Here is a 17,904-nt window from a genome sequence, read left to right on the forward strand (position 1 = left end):
TCACAGTTTCCATAACATGGAGATTAAAAGAAGTGAGAGACTGAACGTGTGCACAGCAATGTCTTTTAGATTGCGCATTATAGTTATTATTATTAGATTATGCATTATGTTCGCTTTTTGTGGAGCTTTTTCAGGCAGGTTCCGTCTTGTGAACATAACCTTATGCTCATTGTGGGAATGTAGCCTTTCTTCAGTTTTTAATGTTTCAGATTTTCTGCAGCATTCTACACCTCTTTAGGGCTCATTTCCACTTGCAAGAGAAAAAACGGTCCTTAATCTGGACCAAAAAAACGGATGTAGCCTATGCGATTGTCATGCGATTTTTAACCGCACCATCCGTTTTACATCCGTATGCAATCCGTTTTTTTTCTCTGCAACTATTTTTATACAGTCATTTACAGGACCATTTACAGTGTTTTATGCCACAGAATGGTAATGTATCTGTAAAAAACAGACGGAATACGGATGGTCCGTATTCCATGCGTTTTTTTCTCGCACCCATTGACTTGCATTGGCGAGACTTGTCCGAGACTCGCAGCAAATCGCAGCATGCTGCGATATTTTTCTCAGTCTGATTTCGGCTGCGAAAAAAATCGCAAATGAAAAGACACCTATTGAATAACATTGGTCCGAGTGCAATCTGATTTTTTATCGGATTGCACTCGTCCGTTTTCCTCGCAAACGGAAATGAGCCCTTAGGTAAATTCGGTTACTTGTGTTTTATTCATGAACCTTGTTAATTTTTGATCCTTCTCGGTATTTGGCTTTAATAAAAAAACTTTGTTGATACAGTTATGTGCGGATTACCTGAGCTTTGTAACCTTCAGATTTATCACATCTAATGCAATTCTAAGGGGAAAATCTGCATATAAGGGCTGTCCCACACGTCCAGATAATTCCGGTACCGGAATAAATCGGTACCGGAGTTATCCGTGTCCGTGTGCCTGGGAACTCACGGAGGCCATACGTGAGGCACACGTGTGCCGCCCGTATGGCGAGTGGGTACCACACGGAGCGTGTGGTACCCACTCTGCATGGTGCTGAAGCTGCGATTCATATCCTCTCTGCAGTAGCGTTTGCTGCAGAGAAAATATGAAGAATAGTGTTAAAAATAAAGATTTAGGTGTCCGCCGCCCCCCCACCCCCTGTGCGCCCCCCCGCTGGTCAGAAAATACTTACCCGGGTCCCCCGTCGGCTGTCGCTCCTTCCTGGTCTGGCCGCGGCTTCTAGTGTATGCGGTCACGTGGGCCCGATCATTTACAGTCATGAATATGTGGCTCCACCTCCCATAGGGGCGGAGCCGACTATTCATGATTGTAAATGATCGGCCCCACGTGACCGCATACAGTAGGAGGCGCGGCCAGACCAGGAAGGAGCGAGTAAGTATTTTCTGACCAGCGGGGGGGCGCACAGGGGGTGGGGGGGCGGCGGACACATAGATCTTTATTTTTAACACTATTCGTCATATTTTCTCTATAGCAAACGCTGCTACAGGGAAGATATGAATACCGGCTTCAGCACCATGTGGGGGGGACAGCGCTTACTGTAGCGCTGTCTCCTGCACGCACACGGACCCCAGACGGAGAATGTCCGTGTGAGGTCCGTGTTTTACGCGGACCCATTGACTCTATTGGGTCCGTGTAAAACGTGCGCTCCCACGAACACTGACATGTCTCCGTGTTTGGCACACGGAGACACGGTCCGCAAAAAATCAATGACATCTGAACAGATGCATTGATTTTTATGGGTCTACGTGTGTCAGTGTCTCCGGTACGTGAGGAAACTGTCACCTCACGTACCGGAGCCACTGACGTGTGAAACCGGCCTAACACTCAGTTTACCCACAAAAGAAATTGACATATTGCAGATTTGAAACACATGCAATGCAACTCCATTTACACATCATAAAAAAAAAAAAAGCACAGTGTGCAAGAGATTTCTATAAATCCCATCCACTTTGCTGGAAGACGCTGCATTGTTTTTAAGCAGTGAAAATAACCATTTTCAAAAACCCATTGAAGAAACTTAACCTAAGGCCTCATTCACATGTCAGTATTTTTGATCAGTATCGGTATGCCAAAACCAGAAGTGTCTTCAAAATACAGAACAGGTGTCAATCTTTCAATGACAGTTTTCCTCTGTACGTTCCACTGCTTGTTTTGGCATTTAAACACTGATGCAAAATACTCTAGCCACATTTTACTGCTCATCTTACAGACAAAACACCCAACCCCATGTGGTTCTACTGAACCAATCAGTTCCTATGGTGATAAAGTTTTTGTTATCCTTTGGGAGGGGCCTTGAGGACTCCGTTGGTCCACACTGCCTCTGGCAAGAAAGACTGTGTCTAAGAAAATCAGCGGTTAGAAAACTCATGTCCACAAGAGGCTGGTTCTTGTCAATTTGAAAGAGACCTATGAATTTTTTGTTTTGTTTCAATTCAACTTCTGCCAGAATAGGATTTTCAAAATGTGCTGACCTGGTACCTAAGAATTGTGTCCTGGCTGGTGGTAGTGGCACACACTCAGTATGTGTACGCACCGCACACCAGAACACTAAGCCTATAATTGAAGGAGGAAAGCTGAAAGGTACTCAGATTGGTGACTTCAACCTTGTTGATTACAAAGTCTGTGTCTCAAATAATGTGTCCAAAAAAAAGAGTTTAAACTGTTACCTAAATATCCCCTATGGCAGGTGGAGCCGCATATTCATCCTTGTAATGAGCGGTACCACGTGACCGCTCACACAGGACAAGCTGCGGCGCTGAGAGGAGGTGAGTATTTTAATGCAAGCGGGCGGGCGCACAGGGGGTGGGAGGTGACCAGGAACTTTATTTTAAACACAAAAAAAATAAAAAAAACCATGATTTTTCATTCCTTCTCTCCAGCGAACGCTGCTGGGGAGAAGGAATGAATGCCGGCTTCAGCACCACACGCAGGGGGGACAGCGCTTAACTCTAGCGCTGTCTCCTGCACGGTCCGTGTGGTCCTCAGTCAGCACACGGACGGCATCTGTGTGCGGTACGTGTTGACACGCACCCATTGACTTTAATGGGCCCGTGTGATCCGTGCGCTCCCATGAACACTGACATGTCTCTGTGTTTTGCACACGGACACACGGTCCGTGAAAACACGCTGACATCTGCAGAGACACATTTATTTTAATGTGTCTACGTGAGTCAGTGTCTCCGGTACGTGAGTAAACGGTCACCACACATACCGGAGCCACTGACGTGTGAAACAGGCCTCAAAGTGAGGCAGTAACAAGCTTAGACTTTGTCGTTCAGGATGAAGCACAGTCAGAAATAAAGTACAAAAAAAAATTTTTGCCATGATATCTGAGTGCCTGCTTCATTATTCAATATTTGTTCATTAATTAAAAAAATATATATTTCAGTGATAAAAACTGACATCCTACGACGTTTGGGCAAGGTCTACTACTTCTTGGATGGCTCTTCTGCACAGGATGTACGGTAAACAGGAAAAACTTTATAAATGTCTGCCGTCACAAGAAAGATGTGGAGTGGAAGCTGAATAGCACTTTAGGTTTAGGAGGCAGCGTGACACGCCTTGCAGCTCGAGCTAGCCTGCAGAGGCCGTATTCACACCAAATCCTAACACCCATGCAACTTTTCAACTGGAGTGAAAAAAATATTCCCAACATCCAGTTCATGCTCTGTACAAACCAGGACTACGAAGAGGAGGAGAGATTGTTAAAACATTGGTTACAGGAAGCAGAACCCCATCACAAGGACTCAGCAAACCACACTGTCATTCCATGTAGTGAAAGAAATAAAAACAAGGATTTTTTTCATTGAGTAATAACAGTGAAGTCCATGAAGTGACTGAAGGTGGTGTCCGCAATCTTACATTTCACCCAGTAAAAGGGACAAATTGACGACAAATGATGAAATCTCAGTGTAAAGACATACTATTAATTGTTTAAGACTAGTTCATATTTTATTGCTTAATTATTTTATGCATTTTTTGAAAAATTTATAACATATAGTTTTTACAAAAATCGACCATCAAAATTTAGAATTTGACTTCTCAGAAACAAAATATCAAGAAACATACTTGTGTCATATCAAATTAACTCTGAACAAAATGGTGCCTTCCCCACATCTCTATCTTAATTTTAGTCCGAGATATGATAAACAATATAAAGTGAAATTGAGGCTTTCAAAACTTTAGAAATATATAAAAAACTAATGAAGATAAAAAAAAAATGTTAAACTTATTTTTAATTCACTAAAGTAGCACTTAAAAAAACAAAGAAAATAAATATACTAAGAGGTCAGGTAAAAAAAAATAAATATTCAGATCACTTGAAATGGAGTGACCCATAACCGGAACAATAATTGGGGACTGATTACTGGTGGGGTTTGGCAAACAGCATAAAAAAGGAATGCAAAGAACACTGGCATTTTTAGTTGCATTACCTCTCAAAACAAGTTATAATAGTTAAAGAAAACCTTACACAATATATTTTTTTAACATTAAATTGTATATTACTAAAAATGGCTCAAGGACCTGGTTGCAATGTTTTTTCTACACTGGAGTTCGGAGATTATAGGCATATATAATTTATATATGTATATTTAGACATTTAGAGTATCTAATATGCAAGATTCCACTTCACCAAGATTCTTCTCTGGAGGTGTTTACTTTTTCTTATTTATGATGCTGCCCAATCATAAGAAGGCAGTGCTATATAGAGGAGGAAAAAGCAGATGCCCAAAGAGATGGTTAGACCAAGCATTTTTAGTGTGATCTGGTGAGACGTGATGGGTCTCACTTGACCACACTGACATCTCTCAGTCTCGTCACTGGGGCCTCATTCAGTCGCCTGTGCTGTACCCACTTTTTTACACGGATACTACACGTACCCATTAGAATCTATGGTGCTGCTCATATGTCCGTGTAAAACACACAGACATGACCATTTTTTTCCCAGCAGCAGAGATGAAAAGGTCAAAAACGAGTCTATAGGTTTGTGAAAAACAAGTACAAACACAAGGATGGCATCTCTGTGCTGTCTGTGTTCACCATTGCACAGGATGGGAGAAGCTTTGTACGGTAATTTATTTATCCATTCGAGAAAAACCTTGATGACACTTTGACAGCACAAAGCCGTTTTATTTAAAAAATGACATTCCAAAAATACACACAATAAAACGCCTGAAAAGTAACCTAATTGGTGCAGAAATGCTGCAACATCAAAAACGCACCAGATACTCATGGAAACTAAGCCTTAGGGCTCATCATGACGACCGTGTAAATTGGATGAGTGCTAGCCATGGTTCTAACAGATAGCACTGCTACCCATGTTATTCTATGGGGATGGACACAGCGTGGTCCGAGGATGGAATGGGGGGGGGGGGGGGGGGGAATTCACAGCATTAACGGTTTGCCTCTGAGAATCCGATGGCACTTGCCCATTGATGTCCGTGAAATGGAATCAACCACACTTGGACAACATCTGACTGTGATTCAGTTTTCATGGACTTACATAATGGAAAAGGTTGAGGGGAAAAAAAAAAGTTCTCTCTCCACCCCTGAGAAAATTGTATCCCACTTTGATTAGCGCAACTGGACTAATTTTCTCGGAGAGAAACCGGTTGTCTACACCTAACCTTAGGGTGTTGTGTTCATGATGTTTGAAGTAAACACCTCAACCAAAAGTCACATTTTTTTAAATCATACTCACAGCAGTGTCACCCGCCACTCATACTCACAGTGTAGGCACCCGCCACTCATACTCACAGTGTAGGCACCCGCCACTCATACTCACAGTGTAGGCACCCGCCACTCATACTCAGTGTAGGCACCCGCCACTCGTACTCACAGTGTAGGCACCCGCCACTCGTACTCACAGTGTAGGCACCCGCCACTCGTACTCACAGTGTAGGCACCCGCCACTCGTACTCACAGTGTAGGCACCCGCCACTCGTACTCACAGTGTAGGCACCCGCTACTCATACTCACAGTGTAGGCACCCGCCACCCATACTCACAGTGTAGGCACCCGCCACTCATACTCACAGTGTAGGCACCCGCCACTCGTACTCAGTGTAGGCACCCGCCACTCGTACTCACAGTGTAGGCACCCGCCACTCATACTCACAGTGTAGGCACCCGCCACTCATACTCACAGTGTAGGCACCCGCCACTCGTACTCAGTGTAGGCACCCGCCACTCATACTCACAGTGTAGGCACCCGCCACCCATACTCACAGTGTAGGCAGGCACCCGCTACTCATACTCACAGTGTAGGCACCCGCCACCCATACTCACAGTGTAGGCACCCGCCACTCATACTCACAGTGTAGGCACCCGCCACTCGTACTCAGTGTAGGCACCCGCCACTCGTACTCAGTGTAGGCACCCGCCACTCGTACTCACAGTGTAGGCACCCGCCACTCGTACTCACAGTGTAGGCACGCACCCGCTACTCATACTCACAGTGTAGGCACCCGCCACCCATACTCACAGTGTAGGCACCCGCCACTCATACTCACAGTGTAGGCACCCGCCACTCGTACTCAGTGTAGGCACCCGCCACTCGTACTCAGTGTAGGCACCCGCCACTCGTACTCAGTGTAGGCACCCGCCACTCGTACTCAGTGTAGGCACCCGCCACTCGTACTCAGTGTAGGCACCCGCCACCCATACTCACAGTGTAGGCACCCGCCACCCATACTCACAGTGTAGGCACCCGCCACTCGTACTCAGTGTAGGCACCCGCCACTCGTACTCAGTGTAGGCACCCGCCACCCATACTCACAGTGTAGGCACCCGCCACCCATACTCACAGTGTAGGCACCCGCCACTCATACTCACAGTGTAGGCACCCGCCACTCGTACTCAGTGTAGGCACCCGCCACTCGTACTCAGTGTAGGCACCCGCCACTCGTACTCAGTGTAGGCACCCGCCACTCGTACTCAGTGTAGGCACCCGCCACTCGTACTCAGTGTAGGCACCCGCCACCCATACTCACAGTGTAGGCACCCGCCACCCATACTCACAGTGTAGGCACCCGCCACTCGTACTCAGTGTAGGCACCCGCCACTCGTACTCAGTGTAGGCACCCGCCACTCGTACTCACAGTGTAGGCACCCGCCACCCATACTCACAGTGTAGGCACCCGCCACTCGTACTCAGTGTAGACACCCGCCACTCGTACTCAGTGTAGGCACCCGCCACTCGTACTCAGTGTAGGCACCCGCCACCCATACTCACAGTGTAGGCACCCGCCACCCATACTCACAGTGTAGGCACCCGCCACCCATACTCACAGTGTAGGCACCCGCCACTCGTACTCAGTGTAGGCACCCGCCACTCGTACTCACAGTGTAGGCACCCGCCACTCATACTCACAGTGTAGGCACCCGCCACTCATACTCACAGTGTAGGCACCCGCCACCCATACTCACAGTGTAGGCACCCGCCACTCGTACTCAGTGTAGGCACCCGCCACTCGTACTCAGTGTAGGCACCCGCCACTCGTACTCACAGTGTAGGCACCCGCCACCCATACTCACAGTGTAGGCACCCGCCACTCGTACTCAGTGTAGACACCCGCCACTCGTACTCAGTGTAGGCACCCGCCACTCGTACTCAGTGTAGGCACCCGCCACCCATACTCACAGTGTAGGCACCCGCCACCCATACTCACAGTGTAGGCACCCGCCACCCATACTCACAGTGTAGGCACCCGCCACTCGTACTCAGTGTAGGCACCCGCCACTCATACTCACAGTGTAGGCACCGGCCACTCATACTCAGTGTAGGCACCCGCCACTCGTACTCACAGTGTAGGCACCCGCCACTCATACTCACAGTGTAGGCACCGGCCACTCATACTCAGTGTAGGCACCCGCCACTCATACTCACAGTGTAGGCACCCGCCACCCATACTCACAGTGCAGGCTGCGCACCAGGGACTCATCCCCGCCGTACGAGGCTCTCTGGCCGCTTCAGGGAAGTGCACCGCTGCTGTCCCCGCGCCGTCGCTTCCTTTCACTTTCTCGGAGCCCTCCTGACGTGTCTATGGCCGCCCCTCCTCTCCAGCCCTAGAGCCGAGCCTTCCTCCTCCTCCGGATCATGTGTCTGGCTGACCCCTCCGCAGAATGAGGACAGGGCGGTCATTCTTGCGAGCGCACATCTCCAGACTGGTAGCAGGCGGTGATGTGAGCCCGGCGAAGCCCCCACTCTCTGCCGCTCTCCCTCACAAGACATGGCGGGAGGACAGAGCCCCAGCCTCCCGTCCTGTGAGGCGGCTGTATACAGGTCGTGTATGGGCTACATAATGGCGTGTGTATGATGCGGTTAGGCCAGTGTTGTGGCCCCAGACCCCACATACACGTCGCGTCTCACTTTATTACTATGCCGCCAATACTTAAAGAGAACCTTTACTCAAGTTACTTTTCAAGTACAGCCATGGCCATGTTCGCGCTGTTATACTGATTAAAATGACACCTCAGGTGGAGAAATCCATTTTGTAGCTCTTCTGTAATCGTTATGTGAAGTTTCCTTGTATTCATGTCTGGGTGCATTGGGTGGGGGCCTGCTGTGGGGTCTTCAGCTTTGTTCCGTCCCCCGCGCTGTATCTGGATGTATTATCTTCATGTAAAATGTCGTGTCGGCGCTGTCCCAGCTGCGGGCGGCGCTTGTGCACATTGAGCTCGTAGAAGTCTTCAGGAAAATGGCGCCGGCTGCTCATGCGTAGACTGCTCAGTGCCACCGACACCATTTTACTGGCGCCCACCATTCGTTCAATCTGTGCAAGCACTGCCCGCGGCTAGGATAGGGCCGGCACGGTTACAGGCGCCACTTACTGTGTACTGAGCCGTGACTGAAGCTACGATTCTATGACTGAAAGCCTGAGGCCGGCAGCACACGATCTGGCAGCGCTTTGGAAGCAGCGCACCTTCACTGCACAAGTCCGCAGCGTCCAACCAGCAGCATTTACTGATCGTCTGCACTTACCCGGAGGCTGCAGAGAAGAATACAGTTAATTTCCTCTGGGCAGTGGCCACAGAAATAGACCACATGTCTGCAGGTTAATAGCGGTTTATGACATGACACATTCCCTTTAGGGGGGGCATACCACAATTTATAGTTGAGACCCCTCCGATCACCAGAGTGAGGGACTCTAGGCCTTTGTTCACTCCAACCACTTTGACTAGAAGAAATAGACAGTATGCACCTTGCCACCATTGGCTTTGGCAGCAAAGACCAGAGGGGAACTCAGAGCTCATGGTCTCTAATTTCAGAGGGGATCATCAGGGGTCCTTTGAGGGCTCGATACTCGTCATCAACAATGGTCTCCGTTTATCATACGATTTCAGCCTCGGCAGGCAGTGCGGCGAGCCTTCCACTTGTATTGCACATAGTGCACAGTAAGGTGACATTTTATCACTACCTTCGCAACCTTGCGCCTTGAGGTGTCAATATTAAAGTGGTCGAGCGCCGTAGCGCATCACTGATATCTTTGACACCATAGTGTCATTCAAGTGCACCCAAAAGACATCTCCATTGGTGCGACGTCACCTCCTATAATGAGACACTATGTATTTATAGCCTATTTGTTTCACCTGTACTTGGCACTTTATTCTAATGGTATTTAGGCCACGTTCACACGTTCAGTATTTTACCTCAGTAGTTGTAAGCAAAAACTAGGAGTGGGTGATAAATACAGAAGTGGTGACGTGTTTCCATTATACTTTTCCTCTCATTGTTCCACTCCTGGTTTTGGCTTAATCAGAGGAACAGTATAATAGAAACACGTCACCTCTTTTGTATTTCTCACCCACTCCTGGTTTTGACTTCCAAATACTGAACGTGGCTTTAGACGTATAATTTGCATCTGCCTATGGGACCATATTTTCTATTGTTCTCAGCATTTGTTATGACAAACCAGTGTTTATATATGCGGTAAGATATTACACTGGTCTACTAAAAAAAAAAATTCTGGCATGGACTTTAAGAACAGTTTTAGACTAAATTGAGGGTGCTGAATTCAAATCTGATCTTATAATTTCTCTATTACATCACATTTTTGCGCTATAGGTATATAGCCCATTTTCAAGAATTCCATGATAAATATAAGTAGTGTATGAAAAGTGCCGGTTTATACGGTTCACTAAGGTAAATTTAGTTTTCATTTAGTCTGCCAATAAATGTGAGAATATCTTTGTTTTCTTTGAACATGCATAATTCCCATTTGTTATGATAACACCCTTGTTTTCTGTGCTACTGGACAGTAGAGCTACAGCAGAGCATTGGATGAAAACTGAATGGCCTCAGTGAGTTTGGCATCTGGCGATAAGAATGTCATCCATGATCCTCTAGTGGATATGAAGGACATTGTCTTTCCTCCCTTACACATAAAACTTGGATTGATGAAGGAGTTCGTCAAACCTCTCAATCACAGTGGAGAATGCTTTATCTATATATGTTCAACTTTTCCTGGTCTTAGTGAAGAGGAGAGAAAGGCTGGAATATTTGATGGACCTCAAATAAGAACACTTATGAGAGACCCAAATGTTATCACATCAATGAATGAGACAGAAGAAAGAGCTTGGAATGCATTTTGTAATGTGGTGCAGAATTTTCTAGGGAATAAGAAAGCAGACAACTATGAAGAGATTGTGGAAGAGCTACTAATGAGTCTGCGAAATCTTGGATGTAGAATGAGTATCAAGATTCACTATTTACACAGCCATTTGGACTTTTTTCCAGAGAACCTTGGGGATGTGAGCGAGGAACAAGGGGAGCGTTTTCATCAGGACATTAAAACAATGGAAGAACGGTATCAAGGCCGGTGGGACTCATATATGATGGCTGACTATTGCTGGAGCTTGATGACAGAAGCTGTACATCACAGATCAGCCAAGAAAAGAAAGTTCAAATAACTGCCATTTGTCATTCATCTGTGTGCCATATATATGTGTTTTTATATTTTGTAGTTTAATTATGTAAGTATATTTGATTTGCTGTGCATAGACTTTGTAATCTTTGTTATTCCTTGATTAAAAATATACAAAATGTAGTACCGAAAATCATGTGTTTTTATCATAAAACATTAGGAGTAACTTTTCATCAAAAATGTAAAATATCTCGAAATCCTGATGTGATAGCCAAAAACAGAGTTCATATTCGTAATCAGCAGCCAAAATTGACTTAAAATATGTTTTAAAACGATTTGCCAGAAAAATTGCGTTGACCAGTGTTATTGATCATAATTAGCAGCCTATGACTATACGATTAAACAGAGCTATTCTCCACGTCAAAGAGACAGAAACCAAACTTGATGGAGCCCATTGTAAGTCTTTTGGGGTACATTGGGTGCTTGTAGTACAATGGATCTGACAGAGCATCAGGACTTTTCATTATAAATTGAAGCTACAGTGTTACAGTAACTTAGGCTAAGAAGTCTTGGAAATCTCAGTATACATATGCAGGATAAAGTCTGAACACATCTTCCTCTGATGATCACTGCTGAACTCCAAGGGTTGACACTGATCACTACACAGCCTTCCAGTACAGTAATCCTGACTACGGTTTAGCTCCATGTTTCAGACATGTCAATAATTAGCAACAGTATACAACTATTTACTGAATTGCTTCCTTTACTGTCATCACTTCTGTAAACTCTGTAAGCAGAATACAGGCATGGGTGATATTGCTCGGAGGGTACTGTGAAGACCATCACCCCTCTCACATAAACTACTGGTCACTGAACTATAGGATACATTTGTTCTTGACATTACAGACCTTAGTTACAAGTAAGCATTGAGTTCAGTGAACCTGAAGTCCTCACTGCTACATACACAGGACAGGTTTATAGAGTTATTCCCATCTTCTGAAGTGATGACATATTGATAGGATAGGGTATGTCATTTGTAACGGATTGTACAGGGGAAGGGGTGTGTCGACTTCACTCACCTCTGGGGAGGGGAGACAATGACCCAGCAATGATCGGCTCTCTGGCGCTACCACTTACCCCAGGTCAGTCAGGGTACAGGACCAAGGAAAAATAGTCGCCAGAGAGTCTTCCCTTATAGGTACGAGTTATTGAGGAGCTCCCAGTGAGGGGATATGTATCACCAGTCCAGGCTGGGGATGAATATATGTAAACCTCACGGCCTTCACTGTCAGAGTTCCTGCCTAACACAGTACGATATGCTGCCACCAGTTCCTCGTTAGATATAAGCCCCGTCTGACAATAGGTTTATATCAGGTCAGAAACCAACACCGGGGTAGTGTATAATATGACCAACCAAGCGTGCAGACCTGGGGATTCGTGAATCGAGATAAAAGAGCAGCCCAAGATTAATTTTAGATTTAATGACGAAAGGCTCACTAGAAAGATGCAAGTATATACTATATATACAAGAGCAAATATGCAAGTATACAGTCAGGAGTATGTAATATATAAGAGGTGCTCACTGTATAAATGCAAAATGGTGCTCTGAAGGAAAAATAACTTCGGCACTCAATAAGAACAATATATTGTTCAGTGTTCAAAATGAAAAAAGAGGGAAAAACATCCACCAAATACAAAGGAAACCAAAGACAGTGTTGGTATGCACAGATATACTTCAGCTGCGACGTTTCGGCAACATAATGCCTTTTTCAAGCCAAATCTGTTTAGGACAGTTTACGGTGTAGAAATAACCATGGCCGTAATGCCAGTAGTTGGTGTGTGCCCCGGTGTGGCGGTAAAGGATGGGAAAGCTTCTGCGGGCGTCACGTGAAGCTTTTTTTTCATGGCTGTTAACCTGTTAAATGCCACTGTCAATCTCCAACAGCAGCATTTACCATGCACCAGCAGGGGGGCATGTCATTTCTATTGCTCATTGGCGTGCCCATGACTTGTTGGCATGGTGCCGATGGGTTGTCATTAGTCATGAGCGAGCACTAAAATGCTCGTTTCTCGGGTCGAGCAGATTGGAATACTCAGGTACTCGGCCAGAACAATGACCCCAATGTAAGTCTATGGGAGACCCGAGTATTTTTACCGCGATCCTCCCCGGGAGTCCTTTAAAGGTCTAAAAATGTCTTAAAATGATGGAAACACTGCTCAAATGACACAGGGACCTCATGGGGATCACCCCTGGAAGCATTCCTGACTCCTAGTTCACAGCTTTAATCAATTTTTTCTGAGATTCATGCCATTTTTCCCAGTGCCACAAAAACACATTAAAACGAAACCAAAACGGATTTTGCTGGGAAATATGTCAAGGTACATCCTTTGCAGGTTAATAACTTGCCTGTAAGGCCAAATATTTAACCCCAGACCGAAAATTTCCTCCACCACTTAGGCTTAGTTCAGACGCAGCATTTTTGAAGCGTTTTTCAACTTTAACATTGCTTTCAACCACTACAAATGCATTCACTGGGAAATGTCATTGTAACATTTAACACCCCTAGCTGGCCATGTGGTGTGTGACACATAAGCAGACCCATCTTGTTTCATTTATGAAGGAGGGACTCTTAAAGTCACAGAGCCTATTTTTACTGGTGCATAAGGTGGGATTAATCTTCTTAAAGGGCCATTATGAAACAGTGGGTCTCCTAAGCTGTTGTAGCCTATGCTGTGAGTGGATGGGCTGCCAAGACATACGACGCACCACAATACCCCTTTCATAAGATGTCCAGGAGGGACTCCTGAAAAAGTGCTGCATTGAATTCAAGGCCTGCCCTGCTACCAATTCATATGCACCCCAATAAGCCTTAGAACCCACATACTGGAAGGGCCCATGAAAATCCACTTCACAATATGCATTTTGTACTCACAAACTCCTTTGTTTTACACATTGGCAGGAAGGCGTGCCCTGCTAGCTGCATAGTCAGTCATATGCACCCCATTAGGCCTTGGAACCCACATACTGGATGGGCCCAGGAAAATCCACTTCACAATATGCATTTTGTACTCCCGTACTCCTTTGTTTTACACATTGGCAGCAAGTCCCGCCCTGCTGCATAGTCAGTCATATGCACCCCATTACGCCTTTGAACCCACATACTGGATGGGCCCATGAAAATTCACTTGTATTTTTTAACGGTATGATGGTTCCCTCTTTGCACAATTATTTACAGGAGAATTTGGCAATTATATTTGACATGTTTTTAACACTAAGGTTCAGATACGGCTTTAAAAAAGGCTAATACTTGCAATACAAGGCAATTTTATTGCAAACTACAAAATTCAAGGAATAGTATGATTGAATAGTGTGAGGGCGTACGCTTTTGTATGTGTTAACATACACAGGTTAATAAGTACATATAAAGATTAAATAAATATAGTGATTATATATATATATATATATATATATATATATATATATATATATATATGTATATATATATATAAAGATTAACTACATACAGTATACTTCGATCATCACCAAGAGGCTTTTAAACATCATCCATCTGGAATATTAGAGAAGCAACACCAAGACAGAGAACCCCTGGGAGATTACCTATACTGCATGGGCGTCCTCAATTATGCAGGTATCAGCACACTGTACATGTACAGGTACCCCAAGTTTGGCATCTGTCTTAGTCATGTTTCTCTGGTCTTATATAGTGAATAACACTATGTAGTAACTCTAGTTTCACCCACACCTTCAAGTGGCCACTTTTCAAGGTTGGATGAAACTGAGATATCATGGAGTCATCAGACGAGGGGCCACCATAAACCCCTAGAAAATAAAAGCAACATGGATTTAGAACAAACCACCACCGGCATAGTTTCAGTAAACCTTAATGTTTTACAATGACAAACAGCAAACATATAGAGGCTTAGAACTGTTTGTGAAGTGAATTAACAAACATTTATCAAGATTGTGTCACTATGAGCATTGTCTGTCACATCTGTAAATGTTTTACAAGAAATGCCGCTATGTGATTATCTGAATGCATTGGGTATACAGTATTTTAATCTTGGTTACAAATCGCCATTTGTACAGTATATTCGCCATTTGTACATTTGAGGCAGCCAAAGTTAAGGCTCTCAAGAAGAGAAACTAATATAGTGGACAAAGAATTCATTTTACTGAACTACTGAGCCAAACAGCATTGCTTTATCAAATTTATATGAAGTGTATTGTGTCCAATTGAGGAACCAGGCACAAAAAGGAGCTTTTTAAGTGAGCTCTTTAAGGTACATAAATGTTATGAAGTGTTTGCCAACAAGGATGTGGTTTCACCAATGTTGGGTACCATTTTAAAAAATATACTAGTGCCATCACAGCACCCCTTGCCCAAACTTCACCAGCGTATAACAGTACAAAGCACGTTCACCTTGGTGATCTAGTGGCAGTTATTCAAGAGACATTGCAGGAGACAAACTTAAGAATTAGGCCCAGTGTAGTGTTGTGTGTCTCTGAGACTTGTAATGCAGTGCATGATCTGCCAAACAATTCCCCAATGGGGGTACCTTTTTTAAAAATAGACTAAGGCTACGTTCATATTTGCGTTGTGCGCCGCAGCGTCGGCGCCGCAACGCACAATGCAAACAAAAACGCAGCAAAACGCATGCACAACGCTGCGTTTTGCGCCGCATGCGTCCTTTTTTTCATTGATTTTGGACGCAGCAAAAATGCAACTTGCTGCGTCCTCTGCGCCCGGACGCGTGCGCCGCAGTGACGCATGCGGCGCAAAACGCAAGTGCGACGCATGTCCATGCGCCCCCAATGTTAAATATAGGGGCGCATGACGCATGCGGCGACGCTGAGGCGCCCGACGCTGCGGCGCAGACCGCAAATGTGAACGTAGAATAATGCCATCGCAGGCCCCTTGGCCAAACTTCACCAGACTATAACAGTACAAAGCACGTTCACCCTGGTGATCTACTGGCAGGTACAGGACAGATTGAAGGAGACTGAGTTAATGTCATGTCCCAAAGTAATGTCATGCCCAATTTCCCAAAGTGTTGTCTTCTTTTAAAAAAATAAGAGTGCCATCACAGCCCCCTTGACCAAAATGCACCGTACAGACCACGTTCACCCTGGTGATATAGTGGTTCTGAATGATGAGGATAAGGAGGAGGATAAAAACAAACAGACCAAATCTGGAAGCGTATACCCATGTGTGGTTGTGAAGAGGTGCATGAGAATATACCTCCCCAAAAGAGAGAATGTATTTGAGGTTATGTTTCTCTGTTTTCACTTGGTGGTGTACAGAAGCCTTTCCCAATCCAGCCCTTGTTCATTTTGATAAGAGTCAGCCTGTCAGCATTTTCAGTTGACAGGCGGATGCGCTTATCTGTTATAATTCCACCAGCGGCACTAAAAACCCTCTCTGACAGAACGCTAGAAGAAGGGCAGGCCAGGACCTCCAAGGCGTAGAGAGCCAGTTCATGCCATGTGTCCAGCTTGGATACCCAATAATTAAAAGGCACAGAGGAATCATGGAGGACGTTTGTACGATCTTCAAGGTACTCCCTCACCATCTTCATAAACATTGAACTTCTTGTGACAGCACCCCTTGCCTCTGGGCCGCCACGATGGAAGGGTCTGAGAAAACTGTCCCAGAACTTGGCCATTGTTCCACTGCCTGTGCTGGATTGCACTTCTGTCTCTCTTGCTTGGACTCCTTGGCTGTAAAACAAACTCTGACATCTGCCAGCGTTCTCACATGGGAATTTTCTAAGTAGTTCCGCTACAAGGGCCCTCTGGTACTGCAATATTTTAGTACACCTCTCTGCCTCAGGCAGAAGAGATTGAAAGTTCTCTTTGTAGCGTGGGTCTAGAAGTGGCACCAACCAGTAATGAGTGTCACCCAAAATTTTGATAATGCGAGGGTCACATGAAATACAGCGCAACATAAAGTCAGCCATGCATGCCAGACTGCTAACAGGCAAGACTTCCGTGTCCACACCAACAGGACGACTGACAAAGGTGTCCTACTCCTTCTCCTCCTCTTCCTCCTCCTCCCTGTCCTCAGGCCATCCTTGATGAACAGACGCTAATACAGATGTGTTTGTACTACCGTCTATAGCGAATTAAAGTAGCTCCTGTTCTTCCTCCTCCTCCTCATTGCCTACCAATCCACGTTGAGAAGACATGAGGCTGGGCTGAGCGTAATCCCCCTGTATGTTTCCTTGCTCCATGTCCTCGTGCTCTGCCTGCAATGCATGCTCTTTAATTGTGAGCAGAGAGGTTTTCAGAATGCTGATAAGCGGGATGGTGATGCTAATTATGGCATCATTGCCGCTCACCATCTTGGTGCAGTCCTCAAAGTTTTGGAGGATGTTACATATGTCTGACATCCATGTCCACTCCTGAGGTCTTATGTGTGGAGTCACAGGACAATCACAGAATAAGTTTCCTTGACACTATGGTCATACTTAATCCCAATGGGTCCCTCTCAACAGATCTATATACCAAAAGCATGGACCGAAACAGTCGATTTTTCAAGCCTATATCCATTGTCAACTAAACGTTCTATTCCAAAATCACAGTTTCGCAGAGTCAGCAGTATTGTCACAGATGATGGTCTAGATGAAATGTCAAAACATTTTTTACAAAGAGGCTATCCAAATTCAATTCTTAGGGAAGCTGCGATACCACCTCCTCCTCCCAGGCCAAACAAATCCCTCAATCGGATTCCATTTGTTCATTCATTTAATCCTTTCTCCTACATTCTACACAAATCCATTTGCAGACACTGGCATTTACTGTCCAGCGCCCATCCAGACATTCCCGAATTTAAGGAGCCTTTTTTGCCCTGTTTCAAACGGGTCCCCAATTTGAAGGATTCCCTGGTAAGAGCAGACCTAGGGCCGAAAAAAGTACAACCAAGTCAACGGTTCCTCCAGAACCCTAAAACAGGGACATTCCCCTGTTTGCACTGTACACAGTGTTATAATATCCTGAAAGGTACAACTTTC

The 17,904-nt window shown here is 45.3% G+C and overlaps 1 protein-coding gene across 1 annotated transcript in view; it reads right to left on the minus strand.

The window, feature by feature from the left end:
* The window catches only part of GALNT4 (polypeptide N-acetylgalactosaminyltransferase 4), a 111,917-nt gene extending 103,635 nt beyond the window's left edge, over nt 1-8,282 (minus strand). Inside the window, exon 1 of the mRNA XM_077269613.1 lies at nt 7,924-8,282. The gene's annotated coding sequence lies outside the window, so the exon portion shown is untranslated. The remainder of the gene's footprint in view (nt 1-7,923) is intronic.
* Between the last annotated feature and the right edge of the window lie 9,622 nt (nt 8,283-17,904).

Source organism: Ranitomeya variabilis, chromosome 6, assembly GCF_051348905.1.
Source record: "Ranitomeya variabilis isolate aRanVar5 chromosome 6, aRanVar5.hap1, whole genome shotgun sequence".
Taxonomy (NCBI): Eukaryota; Metazoa; Chordata; class Amphibia; order Anura; family Dendrobatidae; genus Ranitomeya; species Ranitomeya variabilis.